General features: G+C 36.2%; 1 pseudogene; it reads right to left on the bottom strand.

Annotated features, from left to right (window-relative positions):
- Window positions 1-707: 707 nt before the first annotated feature.
- LOC125862528 (AT-rich interactive domain-containing protein 5-like) lies at window positions 708-6,938 on the bottom strand (annotated as a pseudogene).
- Between the last annotated feature and the right edge of the window lie 3,929 nt (window positions 6,939-10,867).

Here is a 10,867-nt window from a genome sequence, read left to right as displayed (position 1 = left end):
TACTAGCTTTTCTCTTTCCTTCCTATACGTTTTAAATAATCTACTCCTCCTTGATAGAACCAATTCTTTCTCCAGACAGCTCCAAAAAGTAACACTATTCCTTAAGTTTCTTCTTTTCCTGCTACCAAATAAGCAATTTTCATCCTCCAAAACTGGACTTTTTTCTCCATTCTCAAGCAAATCTCCTCCACAATCATTTTCATAATGTTGAGAAGAAATGGTAGGCTAGGCTTAACTAAGAAAGAAAAAGATTTTGGGGGTGGATGGGAGATGGGATGGGATTGGAGTTGAGACCCCCCGACAAATCAAACAATCAAACCACGTGCAAGGAGCTAGAAAGGAGAAATACTCCATGCTAGCTACTTACCGATGCTATACGAGTCTTCAACAATGAAGGTGGTGTTACTGATATTTTGATAAACATCTTCCACCACCTTCAGCTTCAGGTCTCTTATATACCAAGACCTTGTTTGGCTTAACTTTCAAACTCAAAATGGTGTTTCTGAAAGAGTACTTCAAGAAAGTATGTGTCTGCCAATAATTTCGAGATTATAATAGAATTGTCAAATACTAAAAAGAGAGATATGTTTCAGTATCAAGACAACATACTACTCCAAGCTATGTTCATCACATATTCATCTGTCTTTGAAAAGCCTTATAAGTTTCTACTGGGGTGGCTGAATCCGAAATACCTCCTTTGTTATATCTGGGCCATTCAAAGTTTTTGACCCACAGTATCATCAACAACAACTAAACAACTATGGCCAAGCATTCACAATTTTGGCCAACTACCAATACTCCTGCATTGTCAACTCAGCGATTTTGCTGCGCAAAGGGCACATGAACATGAAGACACCCATGAAGGGTGAAAACAGAGTTGGTCCGAAGCTGATCAATTCTAGCAGGTAAGGTGACCACCTGAAAAAAAAAAACTATGTCAGGCCAACTTACAAATGGAGAACCTTTTGATTGTTGTAGACTTCTTAAAGTGTTGTGATCAACAAATTGAAACGTAACAATGATATAGTTTTCAGATCCATTGAAGAAATATCAAGTTTTCTGCATGACAGTTTCTCTTTACCAAAGAAAATTACCAGTCCAAAAATATGCAAGTAAGGCACAGATTGAATTACTCTATCAAAGTCAAAATCAGTAAAATAAATAGCAAGGTGTGTACCTTCTTGAAAGCAGTAACACCCCAAAGATTGTCAAGTTGGTTTGGCTGACCGGTAATGACCAGGCGACCAGCTGGATCAGATTGAACCCGTACCTATGTTTACCAAGAAGTAAGGGCATTAGAGCTTTGAGATGGTGTAAAAAGACGAAAACAAATTGAATGCACTTGATGGAAACAAGTAGCACGATTGGTATTATACCTCATCTCGTAAAAGCCCAGGCACTAGTGCATAGACCTCAAAGGAATCATTCTGTTTGCATAAAATCATTACAAATCACATGAGAGAAATGGAATGCATAATCTAGAGGTTCTTAATTCTTTTGTTCTGAGAGGAACTTACTGTTTCACGAACATTGATATTCACCCAATCAGCGGGGGGTCCAACATCAACAACTTGGACATCCAACCTGGCAGATGAAAAGCAATTTATCTTTACATCAGAAACGGAGGAACCAAAAACAGAGAGAGATAGAGAAATACTATTGAAGTTCCTAGTACTTTTTTTCTTTTGGGTGATAAAAACTGCTGGTGTACAAGATAAAAACATTAGAAGAAAGGATCAAGATAAAGTACGACTTACAGCTTAAATGTTTCAGTTTCTGCAGCTTTCATTGGGTGCTCCACTTCATTTTGTCCCTGGTGCTTAAGAGAACCTGAATACAACAAGAAGTTCTGCTGCGGTCACTATTCCTTTTTTATAAGAGTACGAGTTAAAGCAAAAACTAAAGTTCTCGGAGAGTGCCAGACTTCATAGTGGGAAATGGTGAGGAGAAAACAGCTCAATGATAGAGATATATGAAGAAGTCAAGTTGGCAAAGAATTGACGAACAATCTTACCACTAGTTTTTAGGCTCTTCGCACGCTTTGGCATATTGTTGGCACTCCTGTCCTATAAAAGATGAAAAACACCAAAATTACTTGTACATCGCAATAAACAGGATCAAACTTAAGAAAATCAATGCCCTAAGACCTCTACAAGGATTCAGCAGCAGACCTTTACAATTGGCTCAGCAACCTCACAAGGTGTTGCTCCTGCCAGCCTAGCCTACAACGAGCAGCTGAATCTCTTACTGCTCTTCCTGATGCAGAAATTTGGTAACCACTTCCCTGCAGAATTACTTTAAATAGTTAATTTTTGTAGGAACCCATAAATTTCAAAACCTAGATCTGCCTCTGGAATCTAGTTGAACAATGAATTCACTTTTCGTTATTAGCTACATGTCCTTTTTAGAGAAAGGTAACTGTCATACAAAGCTAGTACTAAGTAAGTGTTGTAGTAATTACAAGTGAGATAAAAAATCCCTATCCAATTCTTATAGGTATTGTAAGAGACTAAGTATTGATTATGCTTCATTTACAGTTTACACCAAAAAAAAGCAAAAGTATGCATCTGAATTGAGTTAGCTATGTCTTCAAAGCAACTGTTGTTCCTTTCCTTCAAAATAGTCGACCATATGCATGTTGGAGTTAGTTTTTTTTTTAAAAAAAACAAAGAAATAATTACACATTGTGTACAATAACAAATAGAAACTTAAGCTACACATGGGCACAACCATATAAGGCCAATCTTAAATCGAGTTACTCCTTACTTAAAAAAAGTCTTTTCCTAGTGGCCCTAATCCCAAAGTGAGGCCACACTGATTTCCGTCGAAGTCAACTAAAGAAGGATCTCTGTGATCAACTTTGAGAACTTGATCAAAGTCAAAATACGTCAATGATTCAACTACTTGGGGTAATAGGCTTCCCCATATATCAATTAAAAGGTGTACAACATACAGTAGATGTGAAGATACATCACATAACAACAATGTAAACACAGTGTTACCTCGTTGTCAACACTAGAAGAACCAGGAGGAGGAGCAATAGGAAGTTGAAGCTCTCCGTTTTGTGTCCTATGCCTTTCATAGTGGAGAAGTAACTAACATACAGAGAAATCATGAGATAATAGAATGTACAGAAACAAAAAGCAAGAGAGAGTTCTATTCAAAATCACTATATAAGCATAGATGCATGGAGATGAAGTTCTTTATTCAACTTAAACATCTAAGTTTGGCATTTCAAAATGTGGAAAGCTAAACAATTTATTGTCCAGCTGCCATCTCACAGTGATATAACCAATTGAAAAATCAAAGATGTAATGAAACCTACTTTAAAGAAGAAGAAAAGCAGAACCACAAAAATGAAAAGAAGCAAACACAAACTATTCAAGTGACTTTATAGGCCACAAAAGATGGGCTGTTAGAAAAAGTTTTCTAAGTTGACACTTCACAAAGCACCCACCAATTTTTTTGATAAGGTTTTAAATAATTTGTTACTGATTGACGAAAATCCCGTATACAAGCCGTATACCAAGAAATAGAGAACCTATACCAAATATGGTCCTCTATAAAAGACATTCAAAATAGTGCACCAAAAATGAAACTAGAGATAAAAAGGCTAATCCTTACATTTAAAAAATCAATTTCTATCCCTTCAAACACTCTCTCCCTCTCCTTCCATACAACCCACATAAAAGATAACATCGCAAACCACCTACCCACTACCAAATATTAGCAGCATAGTAGACAGTAGTCAAAATATGTTAATAACTATCAAGGGAAGAGAACTTCAGGTTATTACCTTCTCATAGAAGCTGCGGAATGTCCAAGAAATAGTAGTGCAAGTCCTGAGAAAGAAGATTATCAAAGCCCCAAAAAAAGCATTTAGAGAGTCGTATAGTAGTAGATAGAAGGCATTGGTATTGTTTTATATATTCAGTTGATTATCATTCCAGTAAATTCTCAACAGTAGTGTCGACACGGGTGTAGCACCAAAAGTGAAGAGTCCTAGCAACTTAGCTTATAGCTTGATGTTGGAATCTATGTTGTTATTTTTGCAAAAGGACTTCATGTTTTCTTCGTATTTTCAATTTTAGTAGTTTCAATACTCTCTCCACTATAAAAAGAATGCCTCTTCCCTTTTTGACAATTCATAATTTCAATGTGTCACAAGTAGAGTCCGAGCAACTAAGCTTATAGCTTGATGTTGGAATCTATGTTGTTATTTTTGCAAAATCACTTCATGTTTTCTTCGTATTTTCAATTTTAGTAGTTTTAATACTCTATCCGCTATAAAAAGAATGTCTCCTTCCAAAGTTACCAAGTTCAAAGAAAAGAATGCCTCTTCCCTTTTTTGGTGATTCTTAATTTCAACGTGTCACAACTCACATGACACGTTCAAGACCACAAGATTAAGGACATTTTGGTACATTCTACGCATCTTTTGGTTTATCTAAACTCAAATCTAAAATGAACCTTCAACCTAAAATTCTTATTTGTACAACTTTTTATTGTCATTGATCTATTTTAGTCATTACTAAACTAAACTAGCTTACTCAATTTAGAAAATTGCTTATTCATATGCTATTATGAGTTCAAGACAGACCGCTATGGTGAAATTGGTAGACACACTGCTCTTAGGAAGCAGTGCTAATGCATCTCGGCTCGAGTCCGAGTGGCAGCATACTATCTTCTAAAAAGGATAAATAGATCTTATAATGAATTCAATTCTCGATTTCCATTTAAAATTATGCAATTAAGGGACTCTTCTTTTTAAAGTCTTTTTATGATATTTTCAACCCTTGAGCATACATTAACTCACATTTCCTTTTCGATCATTTCAATTGTAATTATTAAAAAGTCCCACATCGGAAGAGGAATGGAAAATTGGACTCCTTATATGGACTTGGATAAACCTTCCCTCAAGAGCTAGCTTTTGAGGTTGAGGTAGACTCAGGTGTCATATCTTTATATGGTATTAGAGTTAGACTCATCCCAGTTTGTTGTTCACCGATGTTGGGTCCCCATTTATAACGGTTCACGCTCTTGTTGAGGTCTGGGCGTACGGGGTAATGTTAAGAAATCCAACATCGAAAGAGGGATGAGAAATTGGACGCTTTATATGCAAATGGACAAACCACCGCTCATGAGCTGGGATTGAGTTGCATCCAGGTGTCATATCTTTACAGTAATTACCATTCATTTGATAACCCTTTTAGTCGATGAAATCGTAAAACTATACGATTCATCAGAAAAAGGCAATAGTTGTTCTTTTCTATATAACAAGATTATGTTACTCGTTGGATTTCTTGGGGACATTTCCCACTAAGCGACTTATATGAATCATTAATATTCCTTTCATGGAGTTTCTCCCTAATTCATATAATTCTGTATTTCGAAAAAATTGTTATTATTTTAAGTAAAATAACTGGACCAAGTGCTATTTTGATCCAAGGCTACAAGATTCAAAAAAATTATTTACTTTTTTAAAGTCTATGTCAAGTCAAAACCAGACAAACATTTGAAACAACGGGAGTAGTTATTAAGGTTTTATACACTTCATGAACAATTGTTCTTCTACCACCTTCTGATATACTGTTCTAGCAACCAAGCAGCTTATTCCTCTCACATGTACCATAAATATATCGTAACATTTCACATCCAAAACAACAGAAATAAACTTCAAAATCTTGGCACATCATTAGTAAAACAATGACAGACAACATCTCCCTTACATAGTATTTATTGGGGAAGTCTATGTTTGACGAGTAAAGGAGAAATATTCATATCAAGTTGCCAGAAAAACATAAATAACCAGGCCCAACTAAATGCTCACTTGGGGGGATTAAAGGAGTCTCCCACTTGCCGCCACATCTTTAATCCAGTTACCTACAGAGATAAAGTAGCTTAATAGTACACCATCAAAAGTACGTGGAATAACATAAAATTCATCTCACCGACTAATAGCATATGGCATCATTAATTAATCTAGTAACAGAAGAAAATACACAACCACCGCTTGAATTTTTTTAATTATACTATAAACTACGGAGCTACATTCCTTATTTCTTAAAAATAAATTAAGAATACCCTCTCTAACAACTCGAGGTTCACACTGTGATATTTGGAAAGAGAAACATAGCCCTCCAGGAATGCTTTTCACACGACTGTGTGAACAAACAGCAAAAAGCCTTTAACAAAAATGACCAGTGCAGAATAAAAGGCTTACCCGATCATAGCCACCTAATCTAATCACAGATCTCCATAATCTAGCATGAAGAACATGACAATATATAATATGTACCAGGAACAAGATGAAAATAAAAAAGCTCAATGATAAAACCATGATACACTTACTTTAGGCAATTAAGCGGATGACCATAAAACTTTGGTAGTTTAAATTCCATCGCCTTCTCCCGATAAAAGGTGCCTAGTTTTACTATAAACGCAGCTTGATCCTCAGGGGAGCCTTCATCATCCTCACCATCAGCCATCTAAAATTTGAAAACAAATGATCAATTTAAAAACAATTGCACACTATATAAAAAAAATATCGGACATAACCTCCACATGCACACTATATAAAAAATTGGCCTCCAACAATTTCACATAGTTAAAAGTTTAGTACTTGTAAATGAATTATTTTATCCCAAGAACCAAATAACATTGCAAAGATGACTCCAAAAGTATATCAGAGTATGTACCATTGCAGAAATATTCTCAGATGCTTCCCCACTATGCTGTCCAGCATTTGCAGTTGAAGGATTGATCAAAAACATTGGACTAGCTGGTTCTGGCGTTTTTCCAATAGAAAAATCAGTAACTTCGAGTTTCACTTTTGGAAACTCGCACGACCTAGCATCACCATCAGTGGTAACAGTTGTTGGATTTGCTTTCATTTGACGGTCCTCTTGTCTTGAAACCGTCAAATCATTACCATTCTGATTGACCTCATAGATCATTTTCTCACTCAGGTGAACTTCATTCACTTCTCCTTCATCAATATTATGTAATTCATCATCCGTTCCAGCATCAATAGTAGGTACATCACCCTTATCCATTCTGACAACTAGTCACAAGCAACATTCATATGTATCAAATTTTTCGGCATTCTAATACTCATCTCCTCAAGAAAAAGCACCCAAAAGTAAAAGGAAAGGGGAGAAATAACTTCCAAAAAAACTAATATGCATCACTCATTTCACTTTTTTCACTCCAAATCACTCACAAAAACAACTCCAATTTATATTCACAACCAAACACAACTCCAATTTTTAATTTGAAAATTGGAGTTGTTTTTGGTTGTGAATATAAATTGGAGTTGTTTCTGAGTTTTTGCGAGTGATTTGGAGTGGAAAAAAGTACCTTCTTTATTCAAATTCTCTAAATTTTCACGGCCAAACTCCTTTACATATAAAATCTATTAGCAAAAGCATGCATTCCTCCACACAAACACACACACAAAAACCCAACCCTAGTTTCATCAAAACAGAATTCAGGATACAAAAACAAACAGAAAAAAATAAAAATCATATTTCTCATCCCCGTATGTTAACTCTAAACAGAATGAAATCTAAAAAAAGGTCCTCCCACCGATCAATTCACCGGGAAAAAAACATCAAAACTTCATCCACATCTCAAATGTGTTTAGTTTTTTCATTTTTTTCAAAAACAGAGCAACTTTCAACAGCTAAACAAGTAATGCCGATGAGTAAAAAAACTTACAGGAATCCATCAAATTCAGCAACAGGTAGGAATTTGCAATCAAAATCGGAGGTTGATAAAGCAAAGTAGCTTAACAAAGAAGGAAACGATCGTGAGCTTTACCCTCCAATGGCGGCTTTTGCTTCTTCAAATATTTTTGGCACCAAGTAACTGAAGAGTGTGAGTAGGATATGAGTTAATTCCTTTGTCTTTATATGAGACTTTTTGACAAAATGACTAAAGTGGTACTTAATTTACTAGTAATGTTTTATTTTGGTCTTTTTAATATATTTTAGGAATAATTTCAATTATATATAATAAATTAGTAATTAGTTTACCATAAATATAGTCATATAATTAAAAAATCATTAAAACCATACATTGATTATATATATAATAAAGTTTGTTAAAAGTCATATAAAGTATATAATGAGTACTGGCTATTTAATATAGTGTATCTATACATGACGATATACTCAAAAAACTAAATATAGTTTAATTATATATGAAGTATTCATTGCCTATTTCATCTCGATGAGCTGGAAATCACCTCTAATAGTATCAAAATTTAGATATGAAATTCTCTCGATATTTTGAGTCTTTTGATATATAATTTACTCGAAACGATTCACGTTTGCGGTACATCAAATTTTAAAAGAAAAAACAACAAAGAAGAAAACGACACAGAAAGAAAAAGGAAAGACGATGCGGAAGAAAAAGAAGGAGGAGGAGTAGGGATGGCAATGGGCGGTGAGGGGCGGGGGCAGGGTGGGTTGAGTTTAACCGGCGCAAAATTTTTATGAAGTATACATTGTCTATACATGAAGTATACATTCACTATTCAATCTCTGTCAACTCGAAACCACCTATAAATAGTCTCAAATTTTAGATATGAAATCATCTCGATGTTTCCAGTCTTTTGATATATAATTCGCTCGAAACGATTCATGTTTATGGTGCGTCAAATTTTAAAGAAAAAGGAAAAAACAACTAAGAAGACGCATTAAAAGAAGAAAGAAGGAAAAGAAGTTATTAATGGTGAAACCAAAAGGAAGAAGAAGAAAAGCATAAGGTTCGGCCAATTTTAGTAATTTTTGAAATTTTAGCGAGATAAGGCACAAGTACCCCCTAAATTATGACCGAAATCCCAGAGACACACCTGTCACGCCCCGAGCCTACACCCTGGGCGGGACCGGCACTCGGAGACCATTGTTGGCCCCAAGCGAACCCTTGGCCTGGCTTTCTTAACTCAGCGGAAACTTAACTCAACAGAATAACTTCATGCAATGAAAGGTTATAAAACAACCAATTGATGCATAACATGCCAAAAGGTAGCTCGAGTCTCAAAATAGAATATTTACATATATACATAGATGAGAGACTCAATACTAACTGACTGACTGTCTATGAAGCCTCTAAAATACTAAGATGGATGTTGGGATAGACCCCGCAACATCCTAATAGAACAAAACTAAGTACACAAAATAATTGAGTCCTCCGGAAAGCAAGGAGGCTCACCACTGACTCTGGAGTGCTCAGCTAGATCAACAACGTGCAGGATGCTGATCTGGGGTACCTGAATCTGCATCGTCATAAGATGCAGGCCAACTGGCATCAGTACATTGAATGTACGAGTATGCGAGCTGGAAAGCTAAACCACGACTTAAGCTTGAAAAGAGTACAAGAGAACACTTACCTTGGCTCTGTTCAACTCATGAATAAATGAACTCAATATATAAAGCAATCAGACGCATGCAGTATATAAAGCTTGTAAAACTCTTAAAACATGACGCAAAAATCATATTTATAATATCATGAAAATACCATGCTTCCTCTTAAGGTCTACTTGTGCAATGTATGAATGAAGTCCCATACCCTCATCCATACTAAGCAGAACCCTCGAGGAACCATGCTCTTTCTACTGTGGGAGCTTCTCTAACCGACAAACCACCACTATGAATATGAGTGGTGATACAACATTTTACCTCAAGTTGCCCGAGGACCATCCTATACCTTGCCGTGATATAGGAAGCTAAAGATACAACGTTTTACCTCACGTTGCCTGAGGACCATCCTATACCTGGTCTTGATATAGGAAGCTAACTTTACTAAGTGGATCTACTAGCTTAATCTTACGGGTTCATCTAAAAAGTATGACCCGTTAACTCCCATGTTGGCTACATGGTTCTTATGGAGAGTTGAGTTTAATATGAACTCGCGTCCCCAAATCTTTCATGCCCCGAGCTACCCCCGAGACGCGGACACGGGACCTAGGACCACAAGTCATCCCAAGCTAACCCTGCTGGCATGATCATGAGCATACGAAAGATAATAAACTGATGCGGAAGCTAATTCATAAATAAATCTGAAAAGATGGGGAATACCTATATACTATAACTGAATATATCAAATCTGAGAGTTTAATTCAAAGAAATATCAAACTCAAATACTAAGCTGAATCTAACTATGTCTGAAATAAGCCTCTAAACTGACTAGAAATGTTGGGACATGCCCCAACTAGATCTAGCAAAACTGAAACTAAAGACTAAAAGCGATAAAGATAAATATGTCACTAGTCCTCGAAGAATGAGGACTCACCACTGATGTTGCTGAACTGAAGATCGGGAATCGATCTAAGCGTGATCTAGATACTGAGAACCTGAACCTATATCACGAGAAGATGTAGCGACGTATGCGTCAGTACTTGAAGGGTACTGAGCATACAGGATGGAGTAAAGCTGAAATAATATATAACTGAACAAAGTAATAAAACAATGAAATAATCTGGACATGATATAGATACTGAAAATACTGAATACTGAGCTAACTGATGCAATGACAAAATTCATAACATGCTGAGACTGAATACTGACTGTACTGAAATATGGTCAATGCACTAGAGTCTGACTGAACTGTGGGAGCTACTAATAACCGACATAAAATCACATGAGCTAAATGTGGAGTCCGATGTATACGCCCCATCGAGAGGACCCAATATACCCTGCCAGAGGTATAAAGGCATGCTGGCGTGATCACTAAACTGATGTTGCCCACAGAGGGGACTTACACCTACGTGGCTCGTAGTTCTGGGACTATATGGGTACGCTGAAACCCTAGTCCAATTCGGTATTATGCTACTCCCAATAGATTAAGTGGTTAACACATTATG

Source organism: Solanum stenotomum, chromosome 4 (genome assembly GCF_019186545.1).
Source record: "Solanum stenotomum isolate F172 chromosome 4, ASM1918654v1, whole genome shotgun sequence".
Lineage (NCBI taxonomy): Eukaryota > Viridiplantae > Streptophyta > Magnoliopsida > Solanales > Solanaceae > Solanum > Solanum stenotomum.
Note: the sequence above shows the minus strand (reverse complement) of the source record. Positions and strands in the feature narration are given on the sequence as shown.